Below are 9,813 nucleotides of genomic sequence, written 5' to 3' on the forward strand. Positions count from 1 at the left end.
AGTAGGTGGTCGATAAATTTACTGAGTAAGTGAATAGAAGGCCTCTGGAGGCGGGGGTTTTGAGAAATATTTAGAATGTAAAAGCTGGTACTGAACTGGATGTTGGGGAGATTCAAGTAGTGACGCCACATCCTCTCTTCAGCCTTGGGAACTGGTGTGAGCTGTCCACAGATTTTAAAACTTGTGAAGCAAAGGAAATAACACCCCTCCGGGGCTTTTGAACCGGCAGGCTGTACCTTCTGATTTCCAGCACCCCAGCCCCTCAGAGAAGAAAAGGCAGACTTTCAAAGCTGGCAAAATAACAAAGTTTGGTGTTTTAAATGGAAACAAAAACAAACATTGACAAACCTTTTTCCACTTCTCAGCCTCCTCCAGGCAAAGGCTTAATAAGTAAATATTTGCCTTCTGTCCTCTCAAAAAAACCCACACCATTTTTCTCTTTATAATTTAATATGTTAAATTAAGTGCATATGTGATATTCAAATATATATGATTTGTCCCTTCTTAATAGTTATTTTATAGATTAGTAAAGCCCAGAAATTTAAAAATTATTTATTTATTCATGTTATGTAAAGGTTTTATTAAGTGATTTTGGTAGATTTTTTTTTTTTTTTTTGAAAGAGAGAGAGAGAGAACACAAGCAGGCGGAGCAGCAGGAGAGGGGGAAGCAGACTCCCCACTGAGCAAGGAGCCCGATGTGGGGCTCGATCCCAGGACCCTGGGATCACAACCTGAGCCAAAGGCAGATGCTTAACTGACTGAGCCACCCGGGTGTCCCTTGGTAGAATTTTCCCTCCTCTTGTTTGGAACATATGTTGAATAATTATAATGAAATGGCTAGATAAAAATTGTTTTCTATAAAAATTAGATATAACCAATTTTTGTGTTGCTATTTTGAAAAGGTCCATTTCGGGGGGGGGGGGCGCCTGGGTGGCTCAGTCGTTAAGCATCTGCCTTCAGCTCAGGGTGTGATCCCAGGGTCCTGGGATGGAGCCCCATATCGGGCTCCCTGCTCCACTGGGAGCCTGCTTCTTCCTCTCCCACTCCCCCTGCTTGTGTTCCCTCTCTCGCTGGCTGTCTCTCTCTGTGTCAAATAAATAAATAAATCTTAAAAAAAAAGAAAACAAAAGAAAAGGTCCATTTTTGTCAGCATGGTTCTTCGGTTATTTGTAACATTCACGCAACTGTCTCAACACTTAAATGCTTGCATCTTGTCTTCAGTCTAAAGGGTTAAACTAGACTACAAACAAGGCAAAGGTTACAGCATGAAAGTAAACACTGCATTGCCTCTGAAAATAATTCTGCCGACTGCAATATTCCCATAAAACAGTGTTTCTGAAACCAGCTCCAAGGGTGAAAAGCATAACTGGGTATTTTTTAAATTTTCTAGATTCTATCCCCAAATGTTTACTTCTTTTTTTTTTTTTTTTAAAGATTTTATTTATTCAACAGAGATAGAGACGGCCAGTGAGAGAGGAACACAAGCAGGGGGAGTGGGAGAGGAAGAAGCAGGCTCATAGCAGAGGAGCCTGACGTGGGGCTCGATCCCGCAGCGCCAGGATCACGCCCTGAGCCGAAGGCAGACGCTTAACCGCTGTGCCACCCAGGCACCCCATACTTCTGAACAATTACTTTCATATTCTCTGAGTCCATATTTATACATCTTAACGTCCATTCCTCAATGTCTCTGAAAGTGCTCCGCCACAGTGTACTACTAATTTCATTCTTACGTCTTACAGTACGCTCACCAAGTGTATTCTCTACCTGCCTCAGACTCATTTGACCCAGAAGATCCTTGACTGATACACTGGAACACTCCTTCCCCCACTACAACACTGAAATTCCTCCCTTCGTTTCCCACCGGTTCATGGACACTCACGCTTAGAGTACAGAGGCCAGCAGCAGGCTTGGGTACCACGGTACCCAAAAAACACAGGTCTGAAAAGCCCTGACTTTTGCTGCTTGCCATTTTTGTGTATGTGACCTCTGTCCTTACCTAATCTGGCCAGGGCAGCCAGCAGTCTGTCATGCCTGTTGACTGAAGTACACACACACCCCCAACATTAAGTTCCTATCAGATTCTATTATTTTATATTATGCTTCTGAAGATAATCTAGCTAAGATTATTTTCTGGAGTCTATACTTACAGATTTTCTGATGAACAAACATGGATTTAGTCAAATTCAAAACTATATCAAGTCCAGAATATATAAAGAACTTTAACAACTCATCAGTGAAAAAACCCAATAAAAAAGGGAGCAAAGGCCTAACGTAGACATTTCTCCACAGAAAATATACATGTGGCCAACAAACACATGAAAAGATGGTCCTTGTGACTAATCTTAGGGAAATATACATTAAAACCATAATGAGATATTGCTTCACACCCCCTAGGATGGCCATTTTAAGAAGAGAGAGAGAAAGTAACAAGTGTTGGTGAGAATGTAGAGAAATTGGAACTCTCATTGGATGCTGGTGGGAATATAAAATGGTGCAACCACGTGGAAAATAGCTTAGTGGTCCCTTAAGAAATTAAACAGAGGGGGCGCCTGGGTGGCTCCCTCGTTAAGCGTCTGCCTTCGGCTCAGGGCGTGATCCCGGCGTTCTGGGATGGAGCCTCACGTCAGGCTGTTCTGCTGGGAGCCTGCTTCTTCCTCTCCCACTCCCCCTGCTTGTGTTCCCTCTCTCACTGACTGTCTCTCTCTCTCTGTTGAATGAATAAATAAAATCTTAAAAAAAAAAAAAAAGAAATTAAACAGAGAATTGCCACACGAACCAGCAATTTCACTCCTATGTATATAAACCAAACTGAAAGTGGGGATTCAAACATACCGGTATTCATAGCAGCATTATTTACAATAGCCAAAAGATGGAAACAATCCATATCCATCAACAGATGAATGAATAAGCAAATACCCTATCACAAAGAGAATTCACTGGCATAAATACAACAGTGTTAGAAAAAAACGTATTTTGTGAAAATCTGCTAATAATTTGCAAATGTTTGCTCTGCTACTGTGTGCTAAGACACCGTCCTAAGTGTACTTTCCATGTTTTGGTTCAATTAATCTTTACAAAGGCCTTAGGGGGCAAATGATATTATTCTCATTATACCATAAGAAACCTGAGGCATGGAGAGGTGAAGTCACTTGGCAAAGGTGAAACTATTCCAGTCTAGATGTGAGCGGATGAGGATGTGAGTGTAGCAAAGATGAAGAGGATTTTCTATGGTCCAATCGTGCAGTACCAATTTCTCATCATGAGAAGAGGGGAAAATCAAGGAGCGCCCTGTAGGGAAATCATGGTGCTATGCAAGTGACTCCTGCAGAATTACTCACTCACACTGGCATGTCGACCGCAGACACCAAGAACCCTCTTGCAGTATGTGATCTCCTCATACTCTCTGCTTTCAAACCCTTAATTCCCAGCGTTTCTAAGAAAATCCTAGATATCATCATTAATTGTACGAACAGCCGCAGACCGTTTCCCCACACTGTTGCATCTGGGTGGCTGAATCCCACAGCGGGCACCTTCCAAACACTTTTGAAAGCAGTTCTGCATAGCTTTGTCCCACTGCTTAACTTGGGCCTGCCCTTCGGCAAGAACAATCCTCAGAGCACGCTTGAATATTAACAACACTGGCAGGCTTCCTGGTCACGAACGAGAGTTAAATAGGGAAGGGCTGCTGCTTTTCACACATTACTAAAAAACAGTATTTTCCTCACCAGTCATACATGCTGCAGCCTCTTGCCCTATGCACAAGGACGGTTCATAGGCACAGATACAACAATGTTAGAGGGAAAGCATGTCAACAGGTAAAAATAATTTTCAGGTTCATTCATTCACAAACTTTCTGTTTTTGAGCTGCTCACAGAGGAAGAGGTGAAGAAAATGGTTAGAATCTGCCATCTCAGATGTGAGATCTGGTTCAAAGTCACAAACACAATCTTGGATTTCAAGCAGGACTCACTAAGCCAACGGTTTTAGGACTCTTGTGTTGCTGTAGCTATAAATATTCTCCACAGACTGCTAGAACACTAAGCAGTTTTCAATTTATGGAAGGACCGTGTTCCTAAACTTATACTGATGCTTTATACTGGGAACATACTTTTCTGCAAACATATATGATTGCTAAAAATTGAGGGATCACAAATGTACAGTTAAAAAGAACTTGTTTTAAGTGTTCAGCTTGATGAACTGTTTTCTCTGTATATACCCAGGTTAACCAACCAGGGTCACGGTATAACCCCCAGAAGCCAGGAGACTCCTTCATGCACCTTCTCAGCCACAACCATCTCTTAGAGGTAACCTCTATTCTGAATTCCACCAGCAGAGATTAAATTATTTAAACAATTATTTTTGTTGATATAGAACAGACGTATGTTAGGTGCAAAAAGTGAGTGAATCTCAAGGGTAGAGTGAAACAAATATTTAAATATATATATGCCTGTGGGACTACCATCAAGAACAGTAACAGAACATTCTCATACGCCAGGATGCTCCCTCATACCCCTTCCTACTTAATAACTGGCTCTCCTGAATGAATGAATGAATGAATGAATGAATGAATGAATAAATAAATAAATAAATAAATAAATAAATAAATAAATAAATAAATAACGGGAGCCTGGCTGGCTCAGTCAGTAGAGCATGTGACTCTTTTTTGTTTTGTTTTGTTTTAGATTTTATTTATTTATTTAACAGAGAGAGACAGCCAGTGAGAGAGGGAACACAAGCAGAGGGAGTGGGAGAGGAAGAAGCAGGCTTCCCAGCGGAGCAGGGAGCCCAATGCGGGGCTCTATCCCAGGACTCTGGGATCATGCCCTGAGCCGAAGGCAGACGCCTAACGACTGAGCCACCCAGGTGCCCCTGCCTAAAGAAGTTCTTAAGGAGGCAGCAAATCAGAAAAGGCAGATCAGGAAAGGATGGTCCTGACTTTCTTGACTCTCATTTCTATCCCCCCAAAAATCTCTCTCTGGGTAGCTTATACCATTGCATACTTAACCTTCTGATGATGGTACTGTCCCATTCAGAAAGCCCAAGGGGCTCCCCATTGGCTTTAGGAGGAGAGCATGCGACTCTTGATCTCATGGTTATGAATTCAAGCCCCATGGTGGGTGTGGGGCCTACTTAAAAATAAATAAATAAATAAATAAATAAATAAATAAATAAATAAATAAATAAATAAAATAACTGGCTCTCCTGAAGTTATCCCTATTTGTAGGTCACCCTCGTTTAATTTTGCATGTTTGGGGGCTTTAGATAAATCAAATCGTGCAGTATGCATTCTTGTCTGGCTTTTGTTCAACACTATGTCATGATTTACATATAACAGCAATTTGTCCTTTTTTTTATTGCTTTGTTATATTCTATGACTATATCATAATTTATTCTTATTTCTACTAATCTACTTTTTTTTTCACTCCACTTTTTTTTTAATAAAGATTTTATTTATTTATTTATTTTAGGGAGAAATAGAGAAAGCGAGTGCAAGCAGGGGAAGCAGCAAAGGGAGAGGATCCCAAGCAGACTCCCCGACGAGCCAGGAGCCCAAGGCAGGGCTCCATCTCACGACCCTGAGTTGAAAGCAAGAGTTGGCCGGCGCCTGGGTGGCGCAGTCGATAAGCGTCTGCCCTCGGCTCAGGGCGTGATCCCGGCATTCTGGGATCCAGCCCCGCATCAGGCTCCTCTGCTGGGAGCCTGCTTCTTCCTCTCCCACTCCCCCTGCCTGTGTTCCCTCTCTCTCTGTCAAATAAATAAATAAAATAAAAAAAAAAAAAAAAAGAAAGAAAGCAAGAGTTGGACGTTTAACTGACTGAGCCACCCAGGTGCCCCTCTACAATTCTACTGTTGATGGACATCTGGGTTATTGCCTATTTTGGGCTATTTCGTGTAACGCTGCTAAGAACATTCTTGTACATGTCTTTTGGTAAACATTTATACTCGTTTCAATAAGAGGTACAGGTGTATTACAGCATATAATAGGAAAACTGAACCTATTCTGGTAAAGCCAGGAAATTATTGCACTAAAATGCTTTTTGGGTGATAATGTTTTCTGAATCTCAAACCTGGAGGTCAGGAACACATGTCCCATGTGGAACTTAGCTGGGGACCCTTCCTGCCTTTTCTCTCTGTTCTGGAAGTGCTAAGTTTAAAGATGTTTTGGCACCGGCTGTCACTTATATATCTGGACTATTCACAAATGAGTAAGATAAATCCCTGACTACACTCACACTTAGGACAACTACTGTTCTGTAGGTGATATTTGTTTTCCTTTTGCTGTCAGCATACAAATCCCTTCGTACCCTTGGGGAATTCCCCAAGTGATGACTCTGTTGGAAGGCCCAGCCCACGTACTGAAGCTTAAAAGGCCCTTGCTATCCCAGCCTCCTTTGTAACCAGAGCAAGGCAAATCCACCTGCCACTTGCACAAATCCACCTGCCACTCTGAATCACCAGAGTCTGAGTCATGAGTGCTTCCAGCCTCCAAGGATGGCAGAGTTGGCGGAGCATTTGGCACACAGAGGGCAGTTCCCAGAGATGGAACTGTAGCGGTCATTCTGGACATTGCTCCTGTCACATAGCCTCCAGCTCAGTTCCTCAGCCACCCCAGCCATCCTGTAAGCTAGACAGTAGATGCTAATACATTCCTCTTGTCCTTAAATCAACCAGCTTTGGTTTCTGTGGCTTATAACTAAGAACCCCTACTGCTAAATCCTCCTGATCAAATTCTCCCATAAATGATGATTACAAATATTTATTGTTTTTACAGACCTAAAACAAAAAGCCCCTGAAGATTATATGAAGCCACAAAAGACTTTGAATAGCCAAAGCAATCTTGAGAAAGAACCACCAAGCTGGGGGCACCTCAGTGGCTCAGTCGGTTAAGCGTCCGCCTTCAGCTCAGGTCATGATCCCAGGGTGCTGGGATCGAGCCCCACATCAGGCTCCCTGCTCAGCAGGGAGTCTGCTTCTCCCTCTGCCTCTGCCATCCCCTGCTTGTGTTCTCTCTCTCACTCTCTCTCTCTTTCTCTTCCAAATAAATAAATAAAATCTTAAAAAAAAAGAACCACCAAACTGGAGTTATCACAATACCAGATTTCAAGCCATACTACGAAGTTATAATGATCAAAACTGCCACAAAAACACAGACACATAGATCAATGGAACAGGATGCAGAGCCCAGAAATAAACCCACCCTTATATGGTCAATTAATCTACAACAAAAGAGGCAAGAATATACAATGGGAGTAAAGACAGTCTCTTCACAAGTGGTGCCGGAAAAACTGGAAGTTTACATGCAAAGAATGACACTGGACCATTGCCTTACACCATACATAAAATAAACACAAAATGGGTTAAAGGCTTAAATGTGAGACCAGAAACCATAAAACTCCTCAAAGAAAACATAGGCAGTATACTCACGGACATTAACCTTAGCAATATTTTCCTGGATATGTCTCAGGAAATGTTTCCCAGGCAAGGGACACAAAAGCAAAAACAAATAATTGGGGCTATACTGAACTAAAAAACTTTTGCACAGTGAAGGAAACTGTAAACAAAGTGAGAAGGCAACTCACCGAATGGGAGAAGATACTTATTAATGATATATCTGATAAGGAGTGAATATCCGAAATACATAAAGAACTCATACAACACCAAAACTACAAATCACCTGATGAAAAATGGGCAGAGAACCTGAACAGAGATTTTTTTAAAGATTTTTTTATTTTTAAGTAAGTTCAAACTCACAATGCTGAGACCAAGTGTCGCGTGCTCTAGTGACTGAGCCAGCCAGGAGCCCCTGAATAGACATTTTCCTTTTTTTTTTTTTTTTTGAAAGATTTTATTTATTTATTTGACAGAGAGAGAGACAGCCAGTGAGAGAGGGAACACAAGAAGGGGGAGTGGGAGAGGAAGAAGCAGGCTCCCAGAGGAGGAGCCCAATATGGAGCTCGATCCCAGGACTCTGGGATCACGCCCTGAGCCGAAGGCAGACGCTTAACGACTGAGCCACCCAGTTGCTCCAAGAACAGACATTTTCCAAAGAAGACACACAGATGGCCAAGAGACACATGAAAAGATGCTTAATATCACTATTCATTAGGGAAATGCAAATCAAAACCACAATGAGATATCACGTTACACCTGTCAGAAGGGCTAGACTCAAAAAGACAAGAAATAACAAGCACTGGTGAGGTTGCGGAGAAAAGGGAGCCCTCGTGCACTGTTGGTGGGAATGTAAATTGGTGCAGCCACCATGGAAAACAGTATGGAGGTTCCTCAAAAAATCTAAAAGTACCATATGATCTAGGAATTCTATTTCTGGGTATTTATCCAAAGAAAGCGAACACCCTAATTTGAAAATGTATACGCACCCCTACGTGTATTGCCAACATCATTTAAAACAGTCAAGATATGGAAGCAACCTGGCTCCTTGGATAGATGAATGGATAAATAAGATGTGGGGTACATAGACAATGAAATAGAACTCAGCCATAAAAAAGGAGAATGAAATCTTGCTACTTGCAACAACCTGGATGGACCTAGAATGTATGATGTTAAGTGTACTAGGTGAGAAAAAGACAAATACCATACAATTTCACTCATATGTGGAATCTAAAAACAAAACAAACAAACAACAAAAACTAATAAATATAGAAAATAAACTCATGGTTGCCTGAGGGGAGGGGGGTGAGGAGATAGGCAAAGTAAGTGAAGGGGATTAAGAGATGCACACTTCATTATAAAACAAATAAGTCACCGGGATTAAGAGTACAGCATAGGGAATGTGGTCAATAATATTGTAATAACTTTGTGTGGTGACTACACTGATCATGGAGAGCTTTCCACAATGTTTATAATTGTTGAATCACTATGTTGTATACCTGAAACTAATGTAACATCGTTATATGTTTAAATATTAAAATAAATAAATAAATAAATAAATAAATAAATAAATAACTACATATAATTATATTATGTGTGTGTGTGTGTGTATATATATATATAAAATTTTAACTGGTAGCACAAAATGGTCTTTGGTGTAAAAAGAGAAACCTTGTATGCTACTTATAATTCAAACTGTCCTGGCGAATGCCTAGGAGGGGTACAACATCTTGCAATAACTATAGGTTCTTCAAAGCAATTAAATGGTAGGGACCCATGAAACAAATTCCAGAGCAAACAGAATTACGTCTTTAAATACATACCTGGAGGTGAGGTGCATGATAACCTTCTCCCGTCTGGTGGCCTTTCCCCTCCTCCTTATAAAGAAGAAAGATAAGGTGCCAAATCTGCATCTTGTTAGTTGGAAACAGTCTCTCCTGTTCTCCAGCCTTCTCTTCTCTTTCCTCCTTTTGCATTGCAGCTGACCTTGTGGCTTTGTCAAGTCCATTGGTTGAAATGAAAATGTTATTTGACTGTGTCAAAAGCCATTGCGGAGACAGTAGGCTGCACCAGAATACACAGACTTTCAAAGAAACCCTGATTATATGATAAATGTACTCATTAATAGGTCAAGTTATTAATAATGAACTGTACTTCCGCTAACGAAAAGTTCTTATTGATTACATTATCAGAACCAATAATGTAAAATTATTCTATTATTTTTTTAAAGATTTTATTTATTTGAGAGACAGAGCACAAGTGGGGGGAGGAGCAGAGGGAGAAGGAGTAGACTCCCCATTGAACAGGGAGCCCAACATGGGGCTTGATCCCAGATCCCAAGATCATGACCTGAGCCAAAGACAGACACTCAACCGAGCCATCCAGGCACCCCAAAAATGTAAAATTAAATGTAAGCATTTTCAT

The sequence above is a fragment of the Ursus americanus genome, chromosome 5 (genome assembly GCF_024610735.1).
Source record: "Ursus americanus isolate L20-20 chromosome 5, mUrsAme1.1.p, whole genome shotgun sequence".
NCBI classification, from domain to species: domain Eukaryota; kingdom Metazoa; phylum Chordata; class Mammalia; order Carnivora; family Ursidae; genus Ursus; species Ursus americanus.